We start from the raw sequence: 27,603 nt of genomic DNA on the forward strand, positions 1-27,603 counted from the left end.
TGAAAGAAAGAGAGAAAAAAGTGGGCTGGAGAGATATTTCAGAAGATAGGGCACTAGCTTTGCATGCGGCTGGCTTAGTATCCCTAGTATCCCTAGTACCTCTGAGCCCCGCCAGGAATGATCTGAGTGCATAAAGTCGGGACTAATTCATGAACATAGCTAAGTCCAAAAGAATATAAATTTTAAAATGAAAATCATAAAAGAAAGGTAAGTTAAGGGTCGCATGATATTTTTCAACCCCATTGAGAGCATGTCATCACCATGCTTTTCAGAAGAATAGACTGTAGGGACTAGACCATTTGGGAGCTGCCTTCACTGCCATGCCAAAATCCTAACTGGCTCTCACTGATCTTTACTCTAGGATGCCAGAATACCCAGTGTCCTCCTGAGAAAGGGAGTGTCTGTTCCTGGACTTCCTCCCAAGCATCTGGTCCAACACCATGCGTGTGGCCAGACGCAGGTCTCCTCTGCCATCTGTCTCACCACACAACAGAGACTGTCACTCAGATTTTGGCTCCACGGTTGAGCCTGAATGCCATATTACTGAATTATCAGGACACTTTGCAGGCAGGTGAGGCTAGGCCATGCAGGGGAAAGAAAAATCCTGTTTGAGGGTCAAGATTTTTTCCCTCCTGTCTCTATACTGCTCATGCCTGAGCAGACCTGAGCTAGGACCCAGACCCCAGAGCTGCCAACATCTTCTTCCCACACTGTAGGCACAGACAAAGCCCATCCTGGTGCTGCTGTCTATCCTGCTGGCCATGTCCTCCCCAGCATCCTCCGTGCTGGCTGCTGGGAACCCCAGGCCTGCCACCGACTCTGACCCAGAACAAGACAAGCATATCACCGAGCCCTAAATGTACTTCAAATTCTTTTTTCCCCCAGGGGAGAGCGCGAACTCAGTCCCCCACTACCACAAATTATGCAGTCGAGTTTCCCACATTTGGGGAAATCGCAGGGGTCAGCACATCTGGAGTGCAATGGATAAGCCTCACCCTGGGAAAACCACCTTCGTGATCATGGTATCTCTCCTGCCAGGTAAATGTGTACTTAAAATTCTTAAAGACAAAGGCAGTGGTGTCTTTGCCTCTGTATGAATAGAAGAAAAGAAATTCTTCAGAGCAAGTCTAGTAAGAGCAGCATCTGGGGGAAACAGCCAGAAGCCAGAATCCCAGAGCAGGCATGGGGAAGCTAGCATGGATCATTCCAGAATGGCGGGAGGACCATGAAGTGTCTGTGTGGATGACAGCAGAGGACTGGACTGCACACAGCCCCTGGTGCTGAGGTGGCCATGTGTGGCAGGGCAAGACTAGCAGAGACATCACTAAGGGGACAAGGAGCCAGGGTTTGTCACCCTGCCCATGTGAGCTCCTTTTGGAGGGTTTTACAGGCAACAGAACGGCCCTGGGAATGCAGCCCTTTTGCTACTCCTCACTCTGCCTTCAGGTGTCTGTCTCTGAAGTAGAAAGGGACAGGGGTCCCTGTGGACCTCACTGCCCAACTCTATGTACATTTCCATAGGGAGCATTGTGGGAGGGAGGCAGGAAATCACAGATAGGGGATGAATCTGATATTCATAGCAGATTCTAAATAGTGCAGATAAAATATTAAAGAGAAGAACTCACTGGATTTGAAATTCAAATTCAGCTGCATGTTCTGTTTTATCTGGCAACCCTGCCTAAGACACAGAGAATCTGATTCATTCTCACAGCCTGATGAAATGGCTTTGGAGAGGAAATGGGAGTTCCACAAGACTGGTGATCAATACATTATCTCTGCAAGGGCATGTGCTGGAGGGCTGCCCTCTGCCTTTTCTGATACTCTGATGCTCAGTGGCTGCACATGACATCTCTGTTCCACAAGGACTGTCCTCTGCATTAGAGGGGGGGTGCCCAAAAAAGAATGAAGCGAGTAGACTCTTACAAGTGGTACATTGGTCCAGGACTTTGGAAGAGTTTCCTGAGGATGCTGTACTGGTCACTCCCTGAAAACACAGATGCTGTAAGTCAAGAAAATATGCATCCGCTTGGACTTTCTTCCTACTATCCAGGCTATTCCCATTCAAGTTTGGATTCACTCCCCTGAATCCTCTTCTTGAATACCTGCCCTTCCCTGTGGCAGGAGCTAATGGGCAAACACCTCACTATAGGCTTCTCCATGAATGTATGCCTGCCTTTCCATTAGTTGTCTGACAACAAATAAGGAGTACCCTGAAAATGTAGAGGGTAATGTTTCCATCAATCCTGAAATAAAGGTCACTAATCATAGTCACAGATCAGGCTAAAAAGAACATTGGCAAAGTCACATCCAAACAATAAATGTGCTGAAAGCAATGGCCTGTCCAATTGCAGACACTGGGTCAGGGAAAGAGATTGAAAAAAATCTGGGGCTGCTGAGGTGGCGGTAGAGGTAAGGTGTTTGCCTTGCAAGCGCTAGCCAAGGAAGGACCACGGTTCGATCCCCCGGCATCCCATATGTTCCCCCTCAAGCCAGGGGCAATTTCTGAGTGCTTAGCCAGGAGTAACCCCTGAGCATCAAACGGGTGTGGCCCAAAAAACAAAAACAAAAACAAAAAAGGAAAAAGATCTGGAGAAAGCTTGAAAGGCAGTGAGCAGGCTTTGCCTGGATGAGGCCCGAGTTTAACCCTGGGGGCCTCACAGTCACCCAGCACTTCAGGGAATGACCCCACAAGTCACACAGCCAGGAGCAGCCCCTTAACATTACTTGAGTGTAGCCCAAAAACACACATACAAAAAAAAAAAATCCATGTGGAGCATCTTTCTTGTGCAAGGGCAAGTGAGTCAAGCAAGAAGGGGCATGTGGAGTAGAGGGTGAGAGGAAGGACAGAGCACAGAGTGCGTGTACATCAGGCACATCAGGGCTGAAGGGATGAGACTGGGCAAGAATGAGGGAGAGAGCAGCAGTGACTCTTCAGGGAAACTAGGAGGAGGACATCTTTTTCACTCATAGATTCACTCATGGGTGGGACACAGAAAGGCAAAGGGACCACAGAACTATGAGCTTGACCTCAGAATTGAGGTGCCCAAAGTGGGGAGGAGAGAAGGGCCTTCCGAGAGGGCAGACACTAGATGGTGGGTGGACATAGTAGTAGGAGGAGAGTGTCAAAAGGATACTCCTAAAACAGGCAGTTTGTCTTACTACTGACCTCAACTTTATTTGATATTTTGAGGTTTGGGGCTCACACTTCACTATGCTCAGAGCTAACTCCTGACTCCACATTCAAGAATTGCTCCTGGGAGACCATATGGGATGCCGAGGATTTAATCCTGGTCAGTTGTGTGTAAAACAAGAGCCCTGCTCTCTGTTCTATCTCTCAGGCCCCACTGACTTCAGTTTTAAAGAAGAAAAGAAAGAGCATCAGTCAATGATTTTCAAACCTAAATTCTCAGCCCAACCTGCTCCTTCCCCGAGATTTCGGCCCAGTCTCTAATATGCCCTGGCACTGTTCACCGCACTCAAGCCTAGAAAGTGGGAACTGCGGTATGGGTTGTCTCTGACTCACTTTCATCCATCTCTGTTGCTCACACAAACTCCAGCTACCTCTTGTCCTGACCTGGGCTGGTCTTATGTGATCGGGAAGACACCCACCTTGAGAATTGCCTGCTGCAGCCCTCATTTCGTAGCCAAATTCTCTGTTCTTAGGAAAGAGAACACCAATTTGTTTGGAGATGAATAATAAATGGCCCAGAGAAGAAAAGGTCATGCACTCAATAGACAAAAACAACTTTATGTGAAGTACTGGGAATTAAGGTTAAAAACAATGGCGATTGAATTCAGAATATTAATACTTTCATTTGTGCTTGAAATTTTAAATTGGAAGCTAAAAGCTATTTGATAACATACTCAGATACAAGGCATGTCTAAATCATTAAGGAAGAATTTCAGAAGCATGCTGTATGTTTCTATTAGTAATAGAATGGTAATTCATTCTATATTTTAAACATACTAATGCTGTTAAAATCATTAAAAGAAACTATTTAAGTGGATCAGATTTTGAATCAAAAATGATATTTTAAGCAAGGGAGCTAGTGCTCCCCCCAGTGCTGGCATGTAACCCACAGGCCCAATGGCTGAGCCACACAGCCGGTCCTCAAAGGAGGCACTTCCAAATTTCCAAGGGGATGGAAGAACCACATGGCAGCCTTGATCCATATCCATGAATTGTACCAAAAATGACCACTAAACACAGGAGACCAGGTAGCACCTAAGTGCGGGGTACACTGCAGATCCAGGCACACAGTTAACCATTTCTTCAGAAGAAACATGGACCAAGTTTTGGAGGATATCAAGGATCTATGTGACCATAGAGACAATGACTTTTCAAACTGCTGGAATAAAAGCAACTGCCTCTTCCTCCTGTGTGTTCACTAAGCTCTCACCTAGAGGCAACCAGATGGGAATGTTCTGTCAGCCAAATGCCCACATCGAGAAAGCTACACCATCTCCTAGACCTCTCAGTCCCTGGCCAGACAGGAGCCCCCTTCTATAGCAATGACTCAGAGGCTCTGGATTTCAGAAGAATCCTTTCATGAAGAATCCATTTCCATTGTCACAGCCAGTGAAGGCCACCTGATTGTTATTCTGACCCACTGACAGGAAGACTCACCTGAAGGCTTGGAATAATTTCAGACAAAACCATTTGAACACTCTTCATTAAATCTTACAGAAATGATCTTTTGCTTCTCTCCAGTTAAACTTGTGAATAAACATGAGTCTAAGACCGTACCAAAAGCAGCAGTATGCAAGATGCTCTCTAGCTGCATGCCACTTTAAAGGCATTTCCCAGAACCTAGATGTTGGCCACACATCCTGAACACCGTTAGACACTGGAAACATTTACAATATAAAAACACCAAATGTTCCCAGAGCCAGATCCAACTCCTTCCCTTCAGGCATCTGCATTTCTATGTGTAAATTGTGTGGATGCATCTGTTTGAAGTTATATAAATATACCCCCTCAAAAAAGCATTTCATAACAGAAAAATGTATGCATTCTATATTCTTACAGCATGAAAATGACCAAATTTATTCTCTTGGATCAATGCTCTGAGGACGAAATCAGAACAGCTCCAAAGCAGTTTCTGAGTCTTTCCGTATTAGAGAAAACAAAGTCGCATAAAAATAGACACATGTATATAACACATGTTCAAATATCTGTGTTTTTATTCTCAGAAAGAGGATAAGTCTACAGATTGTTCCAAACGATTTGCCCACTAAAAATTTTTTATTGTGTCCTTAAAAGGTGCCGTGTAAACATTCTGATCTGAATGTGGGTGTGTTTAATACACGCAATTCCAAGCAAATGAGGAAGTCAAGAGGTACCAGTGGGGCCCCATGTCAGAGACATTCTGTTCACCTTTACAGGTACTAGAGGAAGGCTTCCTCAGAAAGACAACGTGGCCAAGGGACAGTCACATCAGATGGCATAAAGATTCCAGGCCCAGTGCCCCCCTTACCTCCACAGGATCAGCATCTAGGGCTGCCCATGCTCATAGGCCCATTCTCAACCCTCCAACCCACAAAAAAAAGTACCAAGAGTCAGATTCAGGACGAGGACAGGCAAGAAATGGGGGGTGGGCATCAGAGTTCATAGTAGGAGTCACTCTAGACAGGAGGAACAAGTGCTTGATGGACAGGCAAGAGAGCCCTGAAATCTCTACACCCAGCTACTACCCCACTGACATTCATGATGCCAAGTAGGCTCTCAGACCCAGCCCTAAGCCAATGCCCCCAGACCCAGGTCAGTGCTCCAAGATCCAGCACCAGTCCAGTGCTCTCAGTCCCAGATCAGTGCTCCCAGCCCCAGATAAGTACTTCCAGCCCTGAGTCAGTACTCTCAGTCTCAGGTCAGTGCTCCTAGCCCCAGGTGTGTGCTCCCAGAGAAATGCTCCCAGCCCCAGGTCAGTGCATGTTCTTACTGAGACTCTGCTTCCCTATCTGGACTCTCCCAGTTCCTGCCCCAGAATCTCTTGATCCAATAGCCCGGAATTCATCTGCGAAGCTTCTATCTCCTGAATTATCTCTAACTCAGGCCATAATACATGTACTTAGCACTGTGAGGCTTTGTAATGCGTTGGGACAGGCCTATGCAGGGCAGGAGAGAGTAGAGCAGGGTGGGGATAGCTCAGCCCAGCAGGGTCCAGTTTGGGCCCCAAACAGTCACGCAAAGCCCTAAGAAGGGAAGACACTTCAAAGATAGCCTCAACCTACCAGGAAATCAGAAAGTCCAGAAAGGCCAATGAAGGGCTAGAAACAGGCATAGAAATAGGCCTCTGTGAGTCCACAGAGAGTGCTCTGGGAAGGAACCAGGGGTCCAAGCCACAGGGCAACTATGTTCCAGCCTCTGAGTCTGTATGGTGCAGGGACAACCTAGCACCGGCCTCCTCCCACGAGACTCGGTCACCCAGGGTCCTGCGCATCAGTGGGTCCCCCTCATTGACCGGCACAAGTCTCATTGGAAACCACATGCTATGCAATAAAAAATTCATTGTTCTTCAACTCCTTCTGCATGATCCACACAGCAGTGGATTTTAGTGAAGGGGAAAAAAAATCAATCACTGTTTCCTGATAACACTGGAATAAATGATAATAATAATTAAAATAAAAAATAGGGCTCGGAGAGATAGCATAGCAGCAGCCGATCCAGGACCAAAGGTGGTTGGTTCGAATCCCGGTGTCCCATATGGTCCCCCGTGCCTGCCAGGAACTATTTCTGAGCAGACAGCCAGGAGTAACCCCTGAGCACCGCTGGGTGTGGCCCAAAAACTAAAAGGAAGGAAGGAAGGAAGGAAGGAAGGAAGGAAGGAAGGAAGGAAGGAAGGAAGGAAGGAAGGAAGGAAGGAAGGAAGGAAGGAAGGAAGGAAGGAAGGAAGGAAGGGAGGGAGGGAAGGAGGGAGGGAGGGAGGGAGGATGGAAGGGAGGGAGGGAGGGAGGGGAGGGAGGGAGGGAGGGAGGGAGGGAGGAAGGGAGGAAGGAAGGAAGGAAGGGGAGAAGGAGGAGGAGAAGGAGGAAGGGAGGAAGGAAGGAAGGAAAGAAGAAAGGAAAGGAAGAAAGAAGAAAGAAAGAAAGAAAGAAAGAAGAAGAAAGAAAGAAAGAAAGAAAGAAAGAAAGAAAGAAAGAAAGAAAGAAAGAAAGAAAGAAAGAATGAAAGAAAGAAAGAAAGAAAGAAAGATAAAAGAAAAGAAAGAAAGAAGAAAGAAAGAAAGAAAAAGAAAGAAAGAATGAAAGAAAGAAGAGAGGAGAGAGAAAGAAAGAAAGAGAAAGAGAAAAAGAATGAAAGAAAGAAAGAAGAGAAAGAAGAAAGAAAGAAAAAGAAAGAAAGAAAAAGAAAGAAAGAAAGAAAAAGAAAGAAAGAAAGAAAAGAAAGAAAGAAAGAAGAAAGAAAGAAAGAAAGAACAAAGAAAGAAAGAAGAAAAGAAAGAAAGAAAGAAAGAAAGAAAAGAAGAAACAAAGAAAGAAAGAAAGAAAGAAAGAAAGAAAGAAAGAAAGAAAGAAAGAAAGAAAGAAAGAAAGAAAGAAAGAAAGAAAAAGAAGAAAGAAAGAAATGACACTATCAAACAACTCATTTAACTGTTCTAGGTATTCCTTAATAAATCCCCAGAAAGATTTTCATTTACTTTATCTTTCTGCTTATATTTCCCAAGAATCTGTATTTGTAATTATATTTAATAAAAATGTAAATTCAATCTTAGTATTACCCTGAGGTTGCCTATTTCCTAGGGTGGCCATTATATTTTGTGTATTCCCTTTAGGATAGATGCATTTTACATGGTTAAGTAGATTTTCAAGTGACCATCTGGCCAAGCTGTTATCCATCTAAAAATCATTATAAATAATAGCAAAAATCCTTTTCAAATACAGTTCATTTAAAACTAAGTCGTGATCAAACCAGTATATAAATCTATGCTGGGACTATAAGTATCAGTATCTACCACCCAGATCAAAGACTAGTAAGGTCCCCTTTTTATTATTGCTGCAGTGTAGGAGTGATTATGAAAAGTGGCCATGAGCTCCGCAACCCCTGTCCTGCAGAATGCTGGGGTGAGCCATGAAAGTGACCCAACCCAGGCACCCAGGCGAATGCTAGTGTCCCTTCACTGTTCTCTCAGAGGCTCTGAGATTCTGGTGGCCACAGCCCCAGAATCAGGCACTCAAAAGCCTCCTCTGGGGGAGAGATACTGCCTGTCTGAGCCTTGGATGCAACCCTCCTCAGCTCACCATCCAGTGAGGCAGCCTGTCCCAGAGTCTCTAGAAGAAACAACCCCACCTCTGTATCTCTGAGACGCATTTTTAGAGGGTTAAGTACTTGCCAGAAACCTTGCCAGCTACTTCCTACGGCCCTCCCAGGGCCATGCCACCAACACCCATCTCAGGGCAGGCTCAGCCCCCACAGCCCTGCCTGAAGGAGATAAGATCCAGCGAGAGGGCAAACACTACTTTTCATTTTCTGAACATTTGCAGAAAACTGTTCGTGACTCTCAGGTACATTATATAATTTTTTGGTTGCTCTGTTTTATATTAAAGTAGACCTTTCAATTTTTTCTTTTTTTAATACTTTTTATTATTTTTAATTTAAAAAGTGTTTAATATATTTATGTAAGCACCATGATTATAAACATGCTTGTAGTTGGGTTTCAGTCATAAAAAGAACATTTCCCCCCTTCACTAGTAAAACATTCCTGCCATAGTGACCCCCATCTCCCTCCTCTCTCCCACCCCCCATACTTGTATTCGAGATACTATGAAGCTCACCACAAATAGTGGTGAGTGCAGTTAGAGAAATAACTACACTAACAACTATCATGACAATGTTAATGAGTGAGAGAAGTAGAGAATATGTAATATATTTAATGAAAAACCTTTGACATGTTTCTTATGGTCCCCAAATTAACAGATTTTTTTCTTTAAATTATCTATGTCTTGGTGATTTCATCTTAAACACTGTTTATGAAGAACTTGAGGTTAATTTCCAAATTTATTTCTATCAATGATAAGCCTCTAACAATCCCAGTTAATTTCAGTTAGTTCTTTTGTGCAGTTTACAAATAAAAGAACTATTTTAAAGTAAAGCCAGTTTTCACCTGTGTTTAATATACTTCACCAACTGAACAAATACTGGTTCTCTATTCTGAAGTGAAAGCCTCATAGTCCAGTCCCAGAGGATTAGGCAGACACAAGTCTGGTACCAAATGCTGACACAGGAAATAATCCACACACACTCATGGAGATAAAATAGATTCAAGCCTTCTGCTCACTAGCCCAGCAAGACCAGAAAGAAAGTTTAGTAGTGGAAAACCGAAACCCTCAAGTAGCTTCTCCCTGAGACCCCAGGGACTTAATTGGAACCCAAAAAACCACAACCTGGGGAGGAGGATAACAAGTGGTAGAAGGCACCTAGTCCAAAAGGTGCTTCAATGCAAAGGTACTTCCATCCTGAATAGGATGGGTTCCAATTAATTCAACTTACTCTTTGCATGATACTTTGTCCAGATACATTAGCTGGCCACTGAGTCCTCTCACTTCGTGATATTAAAAGCCTTATTCATGTGGCTACTATTCATTGAGTTTTTAAGTTGGCCATGGGTTTTGCAAAGATAGCCTATAAACACTCTCCACCAGGTTATAAAATGCATAGCTCGAGAGAGTTGAGAAAGTTGAACATCCCACTGAAGATCTCTGCCAGGGAGGGAAGGCACTAATGAAGGTGCGGTACTGAGGCAGGGTAGCATATGACCACTGTTTGTGGTATAGTACCTGACAGGCAAAACTGAACATCCACAGCCCAGTTTGCCCTTGACTCCCCACTGCAAGGAAGGACAGAGAGAGTGGGCCAGGGAGATAGTCCAGGGTACACAGGAGCCTGACCAGGTTCCATTCCCAGCACCTTGCTGCTCAGCTACCCCTGGTGGTTCCCTGTCCCACGGCATCAGGCAGAACTGTGAGGTGAGCCCAAGCACTAAAATGCTGCCTGGCTGACCAAATACTAATCCCCGGGCCTCTGAGCACCTCTCAAGAGATCTTTCACCTCAACAGATAGATCTGGAGAGATGCTCAATGGACTATGGCATGGCCGGCCATGATGGAGGCCCAGGCATGTGCCCCAGAACCATCAGGGCAGCCCACAAGCACTGAGTAGACCCCAGTACTGTGAGGTAACCCAAAACCGAAAAAGATGCAAACACTGAAAAAAAAAAAAACCTGTGCAAATTCCAGATAAAGTAACAATTATAGGGATACTGAGGAATGATAGAAAATTCATCTCACCACTTCAACCACAAAATAGTCATTCAAAATTAACATACAAAAGAAAATATTTTCAAATTTAAAATGAAATATAAAATATGCAAATTCACAGCACCATTGAAATGTGTAACATGCATCTATTAATATACAGTGGAGATGGAACAGGGCTGTGGACGTATACACCGTACACACAAACACACATGCCAAGTCTGGCATTGTTTCACAATTCCTGCAAATCCCTTTCAAGTCCTCAATGTTTTTAAAGCTTATGTAACAAGAAAGAAGAGTTTGAGATACACTGTATTCTGTTTGATGTATTATCTATCACATGGCAGGAACCACTGGGAAATATTCTGGAGTGCCAGCACAGCGATAGGGTGTTGGCTTTGCATGCAGCCAACTGGGATGGGCCCAGGTTCAATTCCTGGCACCTTAGATGGCTCCCTTTTGCTGCAAGTGCTCCTCTCCTTTTGGGAGGACAGAATTGTACTTGAAATGATAACACAAAAATTAAGTGAAAGCATCACAGCATTAATTATTGCACACTGGTTAAGAAGCAAGGTAAATTTTCTATAGTCATAATATTTAAATGCATTTTATATGCAAGAAAATAAAGTAGTGGTGGTAGGTATAGCTATTTTTTGAGGCTAGAAATATAAGGGAAATAAAAGAAGCAAAATTTTTGCCATAATAGCAAGTTAAATTGAATTTAGTTGTACAGAAGTTTATAAAAAATATGCTATACTTAAATGTTTGTTAAGAAAATCACATAATTGACATAACTGATCATATTGTATATATATATATATAGTTAAATAAAGGAGAGCAAATTTATAGAAAAAATCATAGAAAGAAAAAAGGGAGAGAAATTTTTTTCTTATTTAAATGAAAAGTTAAGTAGCAAGTCAGATGTGAAAATTATTAATGTAAGTTACTTGTTAACTGGCATTCATGTGAAGGCACACTGCCAGTCTTAGGAAAAACTTGAATGCTATGCTGGGAGAAAACACAGCTGAATTACATTACTGTTATTTTCTCACTTAAATTTTTAGGGTAAGATTTCCCTGGTAAGGCTAAAGTTAGCTTAGTAGTTGTATTAAAACTTTGTGACTTATGATCGGTTTGTTATAATCAGTAAATAACTTTCACTTAAGTCCTTTAAAAATGCATATAATTTACTAAAATACAGAGAGTTAGTTGCTCTTTACATGTAAACTTAAAATTTTATTTCCAGATAGCTGAATATTACATTATGCTTTTTAGCATAAATTTAGTAAGGTTGGAGAAATTTCCTTTTGCGGGACAGCCATTGAAGACTGTAGAGTTCCTTAGTTGACTTAAATTTGCAAGAGGGTTAATTTGGACTGCAGAGAAGGCTTCCTGTCTATAAATATGCAAATTAACATAGCCATTAAGTATCACAATACTAAAAAACGTTGGAGATGCCAAGAGGCAAAATTTTGTCAAATTTACTGAAAACACAGAGCAACAATTAAATTTAAAAAATTGCAATTTAGTAATTTAGGTTATAATAAGTTTTGTAGCTTCGATTTTATGAGCACTGTAACATGAGGTTAAGAGCATCTTAATACCCATTCCTAGAATTTTTCTATATAAAACATTAGATTATTTCCAATTAGAAAAAATAATTCAGTTTGATCATGCAATATCATAAATCCATTATTTTTTATTTAAACAGTTACACTTTTATTTCCAACCTTTCATGATCATTTTGATGTTGATAACCAAAGGTCACTATATATAACAATTTTATTTTTTGTAAAGAATGTAAATTTACTTCACTGGCTTTACATTGTAAATGCGACCAGTTGGAGTGGAGGTAGGTTATAAAATAAGTAGTAGTTATGTCTAAAAATAATTTTGCACTGATGACTGACAATCAATGGCCTGATTAATTAATTAGCTTTAATGACATTTGCTACAAGAATTAAAGTTTTTAGAGTTTTGGGGACAAGTCCCCTTTTACCAAATAAAGTACTAAAATTTGGTAAAAATTTGAGGGCATCCTTTGAAGGTGAATTACACCTCAAAGTTTTCTGAGGTAATCACTGACAAGTTGGAGTCAACATTGCTTGCAGCTAGACTAAGACCAGCGCTGAAAGGCCGTGTATGCCAGCTTATTAAATTAATATTTAAAACTTATATTAATGCTCAAAGATGGAAATGATGAAAACCACCTCTTTTTAAATAAAATTAATATAATTAAATGCTAAATGTTTATTTGCTAAATGTTTATTAAAGACATGTAAACTTAGTTTCTAGACCTCCCATTTTTAGGATAACAATAAAGAATTATTATGAGCAGATAGCATTTCTTTTTTTTTTTTAAATATGGAACGCTTCACGAATTTGCGTGTCATCCTTGCGCAGGGACCATGCTAATCTTCTCTGTATCGTTCCAATTTTAGTATATGTGCTGCCAAAGCGAGCACGCAGATAGTATTTCTAATATTATTTTGAACAATGGTAATAGCACGCTTTAATAAAGTTATTATATGACCAAGATTAGATTTTTATTTTTTATTTTTTAATATATTTTTTATTTAAGTAACATGATCATAATTGGGTTACAGTCACAAACAGAACACCCCCCCCTTCACCAGTGTAAAATTTACCCCTCCCCCTTCCAATCCCCTGCCTGTATTCGAGACAGGCATTCTACTACAGTTATTTTTTTTAATAATATAATTTTTATTTTGATCATAGTGGCTTACATATTGTTGACAATAATATTTTAGGTACATGTTAACACTATCAGGGGGATTCCCATCACCGAATTGTTCTCCCTACACCTCCGTTCCCATCCTACCTCCCATATCTTCCTCCCTCACCCCCCCCCCCCAGGCTGCAAGAAAACGTGGCCCCCTCTGTGCCTAACTTGCTACTTAGTGGTCTTACACCTGTTTGGTCTTGGTAGCTCCCTTATTTCCTCCTGTCACTGGGAGGCGGGACTAGATAGATCAAGTTACATGGTTCTGTTGAAGAAGAGAAAAGTAATAAACTGGGGTAAAAATCAAATACGCCAAAAATGGGTGGAGTCCTTTTAGAGGCTCTCATCATCGGCTTGAGAGACGAAGGGGAAAAAGGTGAATCACCCCACAGTACAAAAAGAAGTGTCAAATAAAATATCCAGTGAGCCCTCCGACAATAAAGGTAAGCACCACATAAAAGCCATGATCTTGAGATAAAAACATGGCAGAGCACATAAAGAAAGGAAAGAAAGGAAGAAAATAAATATATAAATATAAATGAAGACAACAACTTCAATAACCACATCGAAACAATGAAATCGACAAAAACTAGATAGATAAATAAAAAAAGGAGAAAAATTGTTTTGTGCTTTTTTTTTTTTCCCCTCCTGCACAGGCACAGTAAATATTGAGGTCATTCGGAAAGAAATTCCCTTGGCCTAAGAGCTATAGGGTTTCTCCACCCTTGGAGTATATTGTCATGGGATTAACTATAGACTCCGTACAGGTTCATTTGTTCTCCCCTTGGTGCTTTCGTGCTATTTGGAAGACTTCTGCTCCGTCCTGGTTGATAAAGTCAGACTCTGTATCTAAAGATCTCGGTATCTACACAAGTCAAGGGGTGGGACTTATAATGAAGTCTTTCTTTGTGGTTCTAGAAGTTCTGCTCCCTCGGTGTCATTTTAATCTGTCTTCTGTGGTTGGTGGTCTTGGTCTTTGCGTTGATCCTAGGATGTTTCCAGAAGACCCATTCCATTGCAATTGTCTCAGACAGACCTTTGGAACTGGAGATCATGGTTGCTGTGCAGGCCATAGCTCAAACTCTAGACTAGGGCTTTTTATTGGTCCCAGGATACATACAGTCCAGTCATGGTTCTATCAGCCAGTCATCTGTAGATCGCAATCTTATGACCAAGATTAAATTTAAAACTGTTAATGAAATTAAGTTCTTAACAGTATCATGCACTTACAAAATTAACAATATTATCTAAAAAAGGTTCAGCATAATTAACTGCAACATTATTTAAACAATTCTTTTTTTTTGTTTTTTGTTTTTTGTTTTGTTTTTTGGGCCACACCCAGCGGTGCTCAGGGGTTACTCCTGGCTGTCTGCTCAGAAATAGCTCCAGGCAGGCACAGGGGACCAAATGGGAGACTGGGATTCGAACCAACCACCTTTGGTCCTGGATCGGCTGCTTGCAAGGCAAACGCAGCTGTGCTATCCCTCCGGGCCCCTATCTAAACAATTCTTATTTCTTAAAAACTTTAATAAAAAGTTAGAGAAATTTGGAAACCTTAAAAGCCCCAGACCTTATTTTCTTAAACAATGGGCTCCCTGGGGAGATCCTTTCCCCCTCAGGGAATTGAGCAAGATTGAAAACCTAGAAGCGGCTTGGATTCAAAGGGCAAACACATTGTTTTTCTTTGCTTTTTTCTGAGGCCAGTTTTTGACCTAGGAAAAGTTGCTGGTTAAAGTTTACATATCTATGATATACTTAGTCATAGTCAAAAGCACTCACTGTTTCAACACACGATTCCAAACATACAATCTCAATGCATACTCAAACAACTTTCAGATTCACACAGAACATAAATTGACAAACAGTATATAGATGAGTTACAGGTAAAAGATATGAGAGATGAGAAAAATTGTGGGAAATTTTTGGATGTCTCCAAACTTTCCCGCCAGATTTTTGCTGGCTATTATCAGAAATTTTTTTTTTTTTTTTAGGAAAAGAAGGCCTTTTTAGAAGAGTAAGAAGAACCGGCTCTAGTTAAAAGGTAGTTTTTGAAGAGGAATAGAAGCAATTAAGTGCATTTGTTTGTTTCTTTAGATTCTTAGTTGGTAAATTTCTATTTTTGTTGCATCAGATATGACATGTATATAGATACACATTTTTATTATTTTTACATAACATTGAGAAGAGACGTTTAGTAAAACTTTACTCATTATTAGATGTATTAGATGTTAGTAATCATGATAATTAGACACATTTTAGTATATCTCTTCCCCATAAGGTATATGGTGAGGTAGAATATAGGGCTGGAAAGCTCCTTTGCTTACACCATCATCCCAAGTTAAAATAATTGCACTTTTAGCAACATTATTTGCCAATCCTCAGCCCATCAAAGGAGATGAAACATGTTCAACGGTCCATGAATAGGGCCAGTCTTTTTCAGCAATATAGGAAAAGTCCGTACAGGTATCCAAGAGGCCTAGTATATTTTTACCCTGAATCTTTCTAGATATTAAAGGCTTTTTACTTTCTAGTTCTTTATTTTTGTAAGGCAAAGGTTGCCCTGAGGCGTCCTCATATTCCTTAAACATCACAGGAGAACAAGACTCTGCAGCATCAGTAGATGCAGTTTATGGACTGGTTAGTTCTATAAAATTTTTAATTCTTTGCACAAGAGAAGCAGAAGCCAAAGCCAAAATAGATTTATTTTTAAAGGCTTTTTTTCTCCGGTTCTAAGTCTAATTCATAATTCAACCAATCTTTTAGATCCTTTTACAGAATTTATAATCTCAGAAGGCCCCTGCTTTTCTAATTTAGCCTTCTGAGCCATAGGTTTTAATTCAGGTCTTTCACCTGTAAGATTACCAATTTGTGTCCATATAGAAGAAGAGATTTCCAGATGGGCGTTTTCCGTGTCGCATTTGTTCATGAGACTCCAGAATGTCCTGGTCGATCCTGTTACTTAAACAATCAGGGACTAACTTTATGTCTAGCAACCTAAATAAATCATTGTAATTGTTGTTTAATTAAAGTAGTTATGAACTTGTTCCTTAAAACAGTAGGAAAATTCTGTTTATCTTCTCGTCTTAAACCTAGTGCTGTCCAGGGAGTCCTAGGTACTCTGACAAGGTTCCTGCTTCATGCACCTAAAATAAGAATGAAAGAGAGAAAAAAAAGAGAGAGAGAAAGGGGAGAGACAGCTTGCTGTCTTCGAGGGTCCCCAAACGTTGAGCGCCATTTTGCTGCAGACGTTTTGCGTCCCTACGCAAAACCTTAGTGGGGTCAGAAAATCCTCACTGAAATAAAGCAGGTCGCACTTCTGCCAGAAATGTGTTGACTCCACACATACTGCGTGTGGTATCATTATTTCATATTTCATATTCGTCTGCTCGTGTAGCCGCTTTCTTCCAATGAGGATTTTCTGAACCCACTTAGGTTTTGCTTAGGGACGCAAGATGTCTGCAGCAGTTCACCAACCTGCCAGGAGCAATTTCTGAGCGCAGAACCAGTAATAACCCCTGAGCGCTGCCAGGTGTGCCTACCAAAAGAAAGTGAAAATGTAACATCTTAAAGGGATTTAGGCAATCCCGGGGTTCATTTATCTAGGATTTATCTAGGATGACAACTTTAGATCCTGTACTTCCTTTATGCTATTGAAAATTGTATTTTTATAAAATTTTAATTTCTAGCTTTCTTCTCACAAATGGAAATACAATGGTTTGTGCATACTGACTTTGTACTTGATGAAGTTGCTTCATTTTAAAACTTTACTTGTTAATAATTCAGGGAGTATAAAAATTGATCATCACTTCCTTTTTTCCTGAGTGGTTTCTTTCCCATCCTTCCTTTATTTGAGCTTGGCTCCTCTAACTCAGGGTCCAATTCTAGGATTGTTCCACTTTTGCCAACTGGTACACAGGGATCTTCGATTTGTGGTCATTCATCAAGCAATCACCGACCAGATTTTCTGGCCAGATCAAAGCAAATGTTGTAGAAAAGCTCAGCATAGCATCTTCGTGTCTGCATGGGTCAGACACTCCAGCTGACTCTCCTCAGACATTTCCCATCTACTTCTTGAGGGGCATGTTGGGGATTAAAGTTTGGGTAATGAAATAATTGGTTTCCAGAAAGCACAAATGGGCACATGAATTATTTAGCTGTGGGGTTTCAGCTGCTTTCACCAGGGCACTGCCTTCCAGAGAAAACACCCATTTAGGCAGATGCCCAACAGTTTTCTCCTCTAGTTCCCCGCCGGAGACACCGACTGACTACACCAGCTGTGCTGACCAGCCTGTGATTTGCAGGGGACCATGTTTAAGGAGGAGAATTTGGGGCACAGTGCTTCCCTGTGTGTTGCCTCTCAGGGCTTGATTCAGACGGTCCATGATTCTGAGAAGGCCTCCAGATGATGCAGGGTTATCCAGGCCTCCCGTGATGTAGAAAGGGGCAGATTCTACATGGCCTGTTTTATCAGTGCAAAAAAAACCACAGTGAGATGCCACTGTGATGGACTGTTGGTGTCCCCTCACCCCTAGTCCCATGTGGAAACCCTCACCCACAAAGTAGCAATATTTGGGGCTTTCAGGAGAAGACAGAGTCATGAGGCAGTCCTGTGTGCAAGCTAGAAGAGGCACTCCTAAGAACACAGCCACACCAGGGTTCTTGAACTCAGACTCACTGCTGAGAGTGTAAGGAAAATGTGTGCTGTTAATACCCACTATCATGGAAACCCAGAAGTCTCAGCTCCAACAACAGGGCTAATCCTCTCCACTGGTTCTTCTCTGGGCTGTCAGAGTCATTGCACAGACTTTAATTTTCCTGCTGTTCTTGCAGGATGTGACCATCCTAGATTTTCTAATTCCACCAAGGCATGTCCTCATCCAACTCCTATTTATCTCCTTCCTCTAGAGTGACCATCCCAGATATCCCATCAGGGGATATTACTATTACTACTAGATATTACCACCAAGGTATTTGTACATCCAACTCCCCTGTTTCTGTTTCTTTTCTTCTGTAACTGGTTGGAAATCCTTCTAGGAAGGAACAGCTTCATTTCCATTATATTAACAATTTCTCTGGATGAGGACAGATCCATACTGACAGCAAGCTGGACTGCATCTTCATATCTTCACACTCTCTTCACCTTCTGCAAAACAAGCAGTAAGCTGACAGAACCCAAGTTCCAGGCCACCCTGATCTGAGCGGTGAAGTGAGACATCTGGAAGGCAGGAGTTTCATAGGACCCTGTGAGGAGCAAACAGCAAGGCAAGACCTGCCCTTTTAAAAAGGTACATTCTCTTGGGGTCCTGGCTCTGAGAGAGCAACAGAAACAGATAAGCACCCCAAAAGCATTAGAATAGAATCCATACCCTGTGACTACGTAGTCTCAGCGGCTGTTGTGAGTGTCACCCTGGCAGTGCTCAGGGGACGCAGCACAGTGTGGTGACCAGATGACTGAAGTATATTGTATAGAAGAGCCAAAAAGCATAAAAACATCTCCATCTTTCTGGGCCAGTTTAATTTTTCTGTTGCTTCCAGGCTGCTAGCTCTGCTGCTCAGTGGCTGAGGTTTGAGCAACTTTTCAATGACCACTTTTCAGAAACTTCCATTGTTTCTCCAAGCCCCAGAAACCATCCTATTAATAAAAGATGCAATCAAAACCATCAATTATGGACAATCCTCGAAATCCTTCATCTCAGTTAAATAAAATAAACAACCAGGGCTTTACTGGGAATGTAGCTCAGCCTAGTGGGCTCAGGTGTATCTTTCCTGCCTGGACCACAGTTTGGATCATACTATGCTATGCACCAATGCTTTATTGGAGGGAAAACTAGCACTGTACTCATGAACACAATGTGCTGGACAGAGTGTGCCCATGTCAAGATCCCATTTGATCCCTAGAGTCATGCAACACACAAGAAACACTCATCACAATGAGCTTTGTAATCACTAGTCTGTACTTAACTTTCTATAAAACCTACATATGAAACTTGACAGTCAATGCTGACATACTGAATTTGAAAGACAAATAAGTCCTCTAAGCAAGAAAATGGCCACTTACGCATGAACACTCGAATGCACGCGCACACACATGCTTAGACATGCAATGAGCGTGCTCATAGAAACTTCATTATCTTTAAGAGCCACACATTGGAAACAACCCAATGCTCATAAAAGTTGAAAGTACAGCCAACTGTGCTGTATCTGACCCCTGAGCACCACTCAGCCTGGGAGGAGAAGCTCATCACCCACAGGAGAGCATGGGTGTGGCCGCGGGACATTCTGCTGGGCCAGGACTGTTCCAATTGACTGGGGCTGCTCTAGTGGGGCTGCACATCCTGTAGTCATCCCAGCTGCAGCCCACATGGCCAACCATTTCCAGAGGCGACACCCACCCACACTCCTTTTCCACCACCATAGGAGGTGAGTCAGGAGTCACACTGCCACTTCAAAGTAGAATGCAGAAATGTTACCCCGAACTTTAAGAGTTATGAAAGTATGAGTCGTGGGTCATGGTGTAGAAGGGCGAATCCTGCCGGCTCTATGAGGAAGCTGAGAAAGCATGAGAGATACCCAGGGTGCCTGCAGCGGCCAGTACTGGGGAAGCCAATCAGCTTCAACATTCTGCATAGCATATACATCCCAGGCACCCTATGTGTACACATATTGTACACATACATGAGTGAGTGTGCTGTATATTTATGTTTACAACATCTAGGCATGCGCACATCCACACATGTACCTAGTATACACAAACACCTGTTCACACATGCCTCACATATGTATGCACCAACATGGGTACTCACATGCATGCAGTACACATGCAGTCACAGGACAGTGCACACAAGTATACATGCATGTACACACAGTGTACACATGCACGCTTACATGATGCAATACATGCACACATACAAAGGCATGTCCACATGCATAACATGGATGAAAATGGACACACACAAACACATGTGTGAGAAGACCTGGAGGCTCAATGTTGCGTATTGGTGCCCAGTGTGAGACCAAGAATTGCTAACAGCAACCTGGGTATACACTGGCCTCAGAGTGTTCTAAAAAGGGCTAGAAAGAACCCAGAATATCTCACAAGGACAGCGCCCATTGAATCAACTAGGCTGTGTTCATGGAACAAGTACATGAAGCTGTAGCCAGTGTTTGGGGAATATGGGAAGGAAGCGGGGGGCCAGCGGAAGACAGGGAGTCACATACAGGAGACAAGGTTGGGTTGGGAAAAGATGGAGAAACATGCACCTCTATGAAGCACCGTGGATGGAGAGGGCTGGGAGGTGGGTCAAAGGACAGAAATATCTGCTCACAGGAAGCCCAGAGTCTCAGGATGACAGCACCAACCAACCAACTGACCAAGACACCACCCTCTGATTAATGGAGGGTCGAAATGAGCATAGTCTACATGTAAAAAATAAAAACAAGCACACTGAAATTTTTCAAGGAAACAAAAAAACATTTTACTCAAAATAGCATTGGTGAGACTGGAGTAACAGCACAGTGAGTAATGCTATTTCCTTCCACATAGCGAACCTGCGTTTGATTTCCAGTACTTCACGTGCCCCATCAGGACTGATCCCTGAATGCAGAGCCCAGAGGAAGCATCTTTTTTGAATATACATTGCAAATCTGGCTGGACTTCTGCATAATAATTATATTAAATAATAATATTATAATATATATAAAATATATATTATGTATAATATATAAATAATAATATTAAAGCAATGCCTATATTTCAAATGTAGCATTGAAACATAGCAACCTGAGTATTTACCAATATGGTAGCATCAGTGCTTAGAAGTAATTATTTTAATCAATGTTCTGACAGTGTAAATTGTGCGTTCCTAACAGTATGTACCCAAGGACAAACATAATTACAGGAAACAAAATAATACATCTTGAAAAATATTTTCAGTAACCATTTTGTCGGAGATGCTATTGTTATTCTAAGATTGTCGCCCATGAAGTGTGAGATAAATCAAATGAGTAATTATGTTGGTTCATTGAAACCCAGGATTTTCCATGTGGGAGAAAAAGAAAAATGTGAAAAAATAAAGTTAAGCAAAACCATCTCAATCCTAAATTTACAAAGGAGTTCATAAACTAGTAATATGGGAAGAAATAGATTCCTTAAGTATATATGCTGCACAGGTCTGGAAATGGGAGCTGAACCAATGACATCTATTTTTTTTTTTTTTTTTTTTTTTGGTTTTTGGGTCACACCCGGCAGTGCTCAGGGGTCACTCCTGGCTGTCTGCTCAGAAATAGCTCCTGGCACGCGTGGGGGACCATATGGGACACCGGGATTCGAACCAACCACCTTTGGTCCTGAATCGGCTGCTTACAAGGCAAACGTCGCTGTGCTATCTCTTCGGGCCCAACATCTATTTTCAATCCAACTTGAAATGGAATGTACTGGGTCCAAGCCCAGTTGAAGATGCATCAGTGTGGGTTTGGGTCTTCTGCATCATGCCAGCCCATCAGAAGCAAAGACCGGGGACCCTCGCCACCAAATATACAGAACCTTTAGCCATGTTGGGAACATTTCCACCAAAGAAATGGGCAACTCTGACCAAATGAAGGCCTTTTCCAGCACTACAATGTATAGAAGTTTGCCTGAGAATGTTGATCTAGACAAAGCACATTGAACAAGAACAGTAATAGCTGCAGCAGGACAACGCATGCTGAATACAATGAAGTGTATTCATGTTCCTCACACATAGAGCACATGCTCTTGTCACTTTCAAAGCATAGAAGATGAAAGTCACCTTATAAACTGATAAGACAGGGGTGAAGATCAACAACTGATTTTGTTTTCTATACAAGATATACCAGATAAGCAGTGAGGAGAGATTCTTAGAAATATAAAATACCCTCTATACTCGAGTATAAGCCGACCCCCCTAATTTTACCCTAAAAACTGGCAAAACTGAGTGACTCGAGTATAGGTGGAAAATGCAGCAGACACTGGTAAATTTCAAAAATAAAAACACATACCCAAAACAATTAATAATTGAGGAATCAGTAGGTTAAATGTTTTTCAATATTTATTATTAAAGAAAAACTGTAAACTAGCAACAATCACTTTAAAACTTTAAATAAAGTGCAGAAAACCATAGCTTAACAGGTAATCAAGCTAAATCACAAAGGTTAAACTCCTCCAAAACTGGATTCCTCCTCCTCCTCATCTGTATGTCCAAACAGAGCTTCAGCTGTCTCTCATGTGAGGGTCTCGGCATAGACATCGCCATCATCACTGAGTTCGCAGGTATCATCACTGCTGTCGGTCTCATCCAAAGCGCAGATTATTGTGGGTTAAATAGTTCAGGGGCGTCCAGTTCAGTTCAGCCGCCTACCTCTTCAGCTCAGCTGCAACTTGGGGACTGAGCTGAAGCCACTGCTCTCCCCAGCAGGCGACAGATGACTGGAGACTACGTGCATTTGATTCGGTGTGCGCACCTAACCAAATAACCCGTATGACCTGAGTATAAGCCGAGCTCAGAGTTTTCAGCACAAACTTTGTGCTTAATTTATGGGTAAATCTAAGCAATAAACAATAGTTGCTATCATGAGCAAAGGTAGTTAGATATTGGTAACTTAGAATCTACTGAGTGTGAAGTAGTCTCCCCAATCAAACTAAGCTCCTTCCTTGGTACCTATCATTTATCAGGATATACAAGGAACAAAGGAACATGCTCATGGAAACCATGCAACCAGAAAAATCCACATTGTTATAAACTCAGAACAAGTATTTAATGAACAAAAACAAAAAAGAAACTCATTTGGCAAAGAAATAGACACAGTAAAGGGAGTGAAGTAAGAACATCTGCAGATGAAAAGAGACAAAAAAAACCTTTGCAATTTAATGGTTAGATTTGAGCCTGCCTCCTTCCTCTGGTACTCTCCTTTCCAGGGGTCATTTGCTCCTTTCCTTCTTCTTTTACCTTCATATTTAATTTTTGTGGCTGTATTTTGTCTCTTTGGCGAGCTCCGTAGTCCCGACTGTTTTGTCATGGTAAGGGCTATGCCAAGGTTTTAGCTCACCAGCATCTTTCCCGGCCCTGTTGGTATTCTGGTGGACTGCACAGCCTGCAAGAGTTATTTTTGTGCTGATTTTGCTTCTGATTCCAGGTGTGCTTTTTCTTGATTTTTTTTCTTTACCACAATTTATTGTGCTCAGGGCATCCTTCTGGCTCTGTGCTCAGCACTCACTTCTGGTGGGTTCAGGAGACCATATGGGGTGCTAGGGATTGAACCCCGGGGCCAACTGCACACAGGCAAGCAACCTCCCTCCAGACACTTGGTGCTCCTTTGTCTTCTGTTCAACATGGGGTTTAATCCTGCCACTACACCATTATATATTTTTTTTGGTACATAAGGCCCCACATATGTTCTGTCCACATAGTGACTATGATGAGGTTATCTTAAATAGGTTTCCTGCATTGGAGCAGTTGCGAGCGAAGTCCCTGTCCCCTGTTCCAGGCTACCTGTCCAGGGGCATTTCCCTGTGACCCGCCATTGCCTGCTGAGGAGTGTCTTCCTCTGGGTCAGGCATGTGCTTTGTCAGTCTTATGTACCATTTCCCCCAGGAGTCGAGGCAGATTTGCATGCAGCCCTTTATGAGAAAATTGTATTTTACTGGATTCAAGATTTCTTAGCCATGACACAAGGAAACTTTGGCCAGTGATTCAGTCTAGTGCTCCTGACAGTCTATCTGGACCCAGAAGCCTGCTCTCTCCTGCTGTATCCCTAGAACCATGGGACCAGTTGAAAGTCTTGCAGAGAGCATCGATGTCTAGAGGAGTCAGTGCTCCTGGTAACTCTTCTTTTTCCTCTCTTCACAGATGGAGACTGAGATCTGGCTCCATCTGGAAGGGATTACTTTCCTTTTGCCAAAGGTTTCCACTAATATTTCTTGGAGTGTGGAACTGCAAGTTGTAAATTCTTCCAGTTTTTCTATGTCTGGAAAAAGTATTTATTCTGCCTCCATTTTTAAAAGCTCTATTTGCTGAGTACAGAATTCCAGGAAGTTCTTCATTTATTTTTATTGCAGTTCTCTAAAACATTTCACCTCCATCTTCCTGCCTGCCTTATTTCCTGTGAGACTTTTTTCCCCCTCCTGATGCTGGTGCTGAGGATTGGAGATATTCATTATTCTTTTCTGTACCTAATGTGTCTCTGGCATCTTTGAGCATTTCATCTTTGGTTATAAGTAAATTTCTTATGATGAATTTGATATTTTATTTATTATTTTTATGCTTAGAATTGCATTTATTATTATAAAGGCGCATGTTTAATCAAATTTGGAATTTAAGGAACCATTATTTTCTAAATGCTATTTCCTTTTTGGACTTTTAATGACCTGAAAGCTGAGTTTCTTGACTTATCTCATAGTTCACATTTTTGTGCTCTATCCTGTCTTTTCAAGAGCTTCATTTTGTGTAGCTTCCAGTCATTATAATTAAATAGAAGTGATAGAACTACTATTGTTTTGGGGTATAAAATATGCCAGTCATGTGATTCAATGTATTTGTTCCAACTCCCCAAATTCTTTGAGAACAGATCGGCACCTCTGCATTCTGTCCTCCAGTGACAAGACACAGACTAAGCAGCCAGCCAGGACCACGTGGTACCTTGTTAGGGGTCCTAGGCTGGCCATGCACTATTTAGAACATAACTGCTGTTTTGTACATGTATTGCATGCAATTTTGCTAATTTTATATTAACAGTTAGTTTTGAATTTACATACTCCTAACAGTTGTTTCCTGCACAGAAAGCAATCTGTCAACACTTCAGTGAGATAGAGTATTGCCTCTTGAGAATAACACAGCAAATGTCCATGAAACGAAAACCTAGGCAAGTGCTCTGCCTCAATGACAGGTATTTCCTGCTTGCCATGAAGTCCTCACAGTCAGGTACAGGCTGGATTGAAAAGAGCTCAGCAATATTGATTGGGGATTGGTATGTGTGGGTGGAAGTCAGAACACAGATGAGAGCATTTTAAGAACCAAAGCCACCTGGGTTCAATCACTTACCCCAGTGAAGTAGTTCTTGAGATAAGTTCGAAGTTTAGGTAAGGCAGAGAGAGTTAACTCAACCAACTGGTACCCTCTAGAAATGAGGAATTCGGGGTTAAGAGAGCTCGGAATGTTATATCTGAAAAGGCTCCGTTGACAACCAAAGTTTGAATCAGAATATCTCTTGACAGCCAGGTTTTGAATCAGAATATCCCTTGATAACCAAGGTTCGAATCAGAGTATCCGTGACAGCCAGGGTTTGGATCAGAGTATCCCTAGGCAACCAAAGTTGAGCCAGAAGAAAAATCAGTGATTAAGACTATACAATGAAATGATTGTACTGTTACTGCTTGTGATTTCTATATAAACTGCTTGAAGATTTTACTCCGAGTCCTGGCCAAGAGTCCCTTAGTTGGATGAGGTGGGACCTGGGCTAGCTGAATACATTCCCTTTTGTATCTTGCATTATTGGAGGTGGTCTGACTCAACTCAAACCACTTCAATGAACCTCATCCAGTTCTTCCCCTGGAAAAATATATGTAAGGCCTCTCCCTCCTGTCCTCTCTCTCCTGCTTCTCTCCTGCCTATGCTCCCAACATCCTCAGCTCATCTGCACTTCATGTTAGGGAAATACAAACAAAGCAGTCACAATGGCCTGATTATAAAAAGAAAACAACACCTGGATTGAATCCAGTGCCCACAAGGGCAAGAAGTGAAGCCTGTATCACCCTCCGCTGTTCCCAGTCCGGGCCAGGACTTAAACATTGTCTTAAACACTAAACAAGGCACAAGATAATTCATCCTCTACTCATAACTTAAAGTGATCCCTGGGCTGGAGCACAGCAGGGAGGGCACTAGTCTTGCATGTGGCTGAACTTGGGTTTGATCTTCGGCATCTCATATGATCCCGAGCATCACCAGAAGTAATTCCTGAGTGCAGAACCAGGAGTAACCCCCCCTCCCCCAGCACCACTGGGTGTTCTCCCCAAATGTGACCCCCCCCCACCATCCCCGAGGGAATTGGGGCAATTTCACAAGCACCATCTTCATGTTGAATAAAACTTGAGAGGTCTGTCAAGTAGCAAGAGCAAGAGTCCTGGGAATCCAGTAGCTTTTGCATGACCACCACAGAGATCAAGTGCTGAATGTGCAGATGGGGCCATGGTTTGTGGTGTCCTGGATGCTCTCTGGTCCTCTCAGCTGTGCTGTACCTGAACCAGGCCTCCTCTGAGGGCTCTCAGCTCCCAGCACCAGAAGACACAAAAGACATTTTTATATCTTTCTGTCCCCGAGGAAACCTACAAGATGCCAGGTCCTCATGGTTTTCCTCTTAAGTAAACAGGAAACACCTTTTCCTGCACTAACAGAATTTCGGCTTTGCTTGTGACTAAGGATGAGAAGAGGGGTTAGCGGGGGTGGGGAGCGGCCTGTAGCCGAGAGTGTTTGGTGGAGGGGCTATGGGGTGAGCAGACTCAAGTCCCCAGGAGGGCACCTTTCAGAGCAAGGCCCCCTTACCAGGCTTTCATCTGTGCTGTATGGGAAACAGTCATCCAGGCAGCATGTTGAGCTCACAGTAGAAATGTCTCTTGATCCCAGGTTGTAACTCCATCATCTCTGCATTGAGGGTGAGAGTGTCTGTTCCTTACAGGCTTCCCTTTTCCCTCGACCCCACTGCTGCCCTGTACTCCTCTGTCCACATTATGGCCGACAGCAGACAGGATAATTGCTCATGCTACACTTCCCCCAAAGGGCCCCCCTCTAGAAAGCCCTCCACTGCCCATATATGGATTTTAGGGACCCTCCAGGCTGCTTGAAGCCATCTTCGAAATGCCCACAGGGTGAACATTACCTGGGGTTCATTCATTCATTCATTCCTCTAGTCTGGCCCGAATGTGTGTTGAACACTTAGCTCAGAAGCAACCCAGAGCATTCAAGTGGTTCAGAATAAACCCTCTTGCCATACCTGTTACACAGCCCAAACAGTTTGACATTAGACCAGTGCTGGTTAAACCCAGTTGGGAAGCCCAGGCTTTTGCAAACTCTTCCATGCATATTGGCAAGATGAAAAAGCATTATTTCTCTGGGGACAGGGGCATGTCTGGGTTGACTATTTTTCAGTGGTTCTTGCAGGAGCAAGCGTTTCTCTGAGACTGTAATAGCCTTCAATATTCGCTAGACATACCTGGAATTCAGTCCTTGGCCAGATTCAGTCTCCATGGCTGGATCCATGTTCTGGCCAAGATGCATTTGCTCCTGTCTCATCTCTCTTGCTCAGAGCAGTGAGCAGAGAAGGGGTGTCTGGGACAACCCCAATTCATGTTGAAGACCACCTGCAGTGTCTCTACACTGGGGAGAGTTAGAGAAGTGTTAGAAAGGGGCCTTCTAAGTGCTGTTTTGTCATCATGCTTGAGACTGCTGGAGTCACATAGGCTGTGCCCTGCTTGTAACAAATGGAAACAGAGCATGTGGACATAGAATGGAGTGACAACCGTGGATTACACCAGCAAATATATACATAGACAGCAGATGGGACCCACAGAGTCGAGCAGGGGCCTGTGAGCAGCCCAGATCTGA

General features: G+C 42.3%; 1 protein-coding gene and 2 non-coding genes across 4 annotated transcripts in view; all 3 read right to left on the minus strand.

Moving 5' to 3' along the window:
* Window positions 1–27,603, minus strand: part of PPP3CA (protein phosphatase 3 catalytic subunit alpha) — a 1,090,725-nt gene that overhangs the window by 933,659 nt on the left and 129,463 nt on the right. The window lies entirely within an intron of this gene.
* Window positions 883–1,046, minus strand: LOC126029384 (U1 spliceosomal RNA). The gene has a single exon (XR_007502994.1). It is a non-coding gene; the product is annotated as a U1 spliceosomal RNA (small nuclear RNA).
* Window positions 12,610–12,716, minus strand: LOC126029020 (U6 spliceosomal RNA). The gene has a single exon (XR_007502681.1). It is a non-coding gene; the product is annotated as a U6 spliceosomal RNA (small nuclear RNA).

The sequence above is a fragment of the Suncus etruscus genome, chromosome 14 (assembly GCF_024139225.1).
Source record: "Suncus etruscus isolate mSunEtr1 chromosome 14, mSunEtr1.pri.cur, whole genome shotgun sequence".
Classification (NCBI taxonomy): Eukaryota; Metazoa; Chordata; class Mammalia; order Eulipotyphla; family Soricidae; genus Suncus; species Suncus etruscus.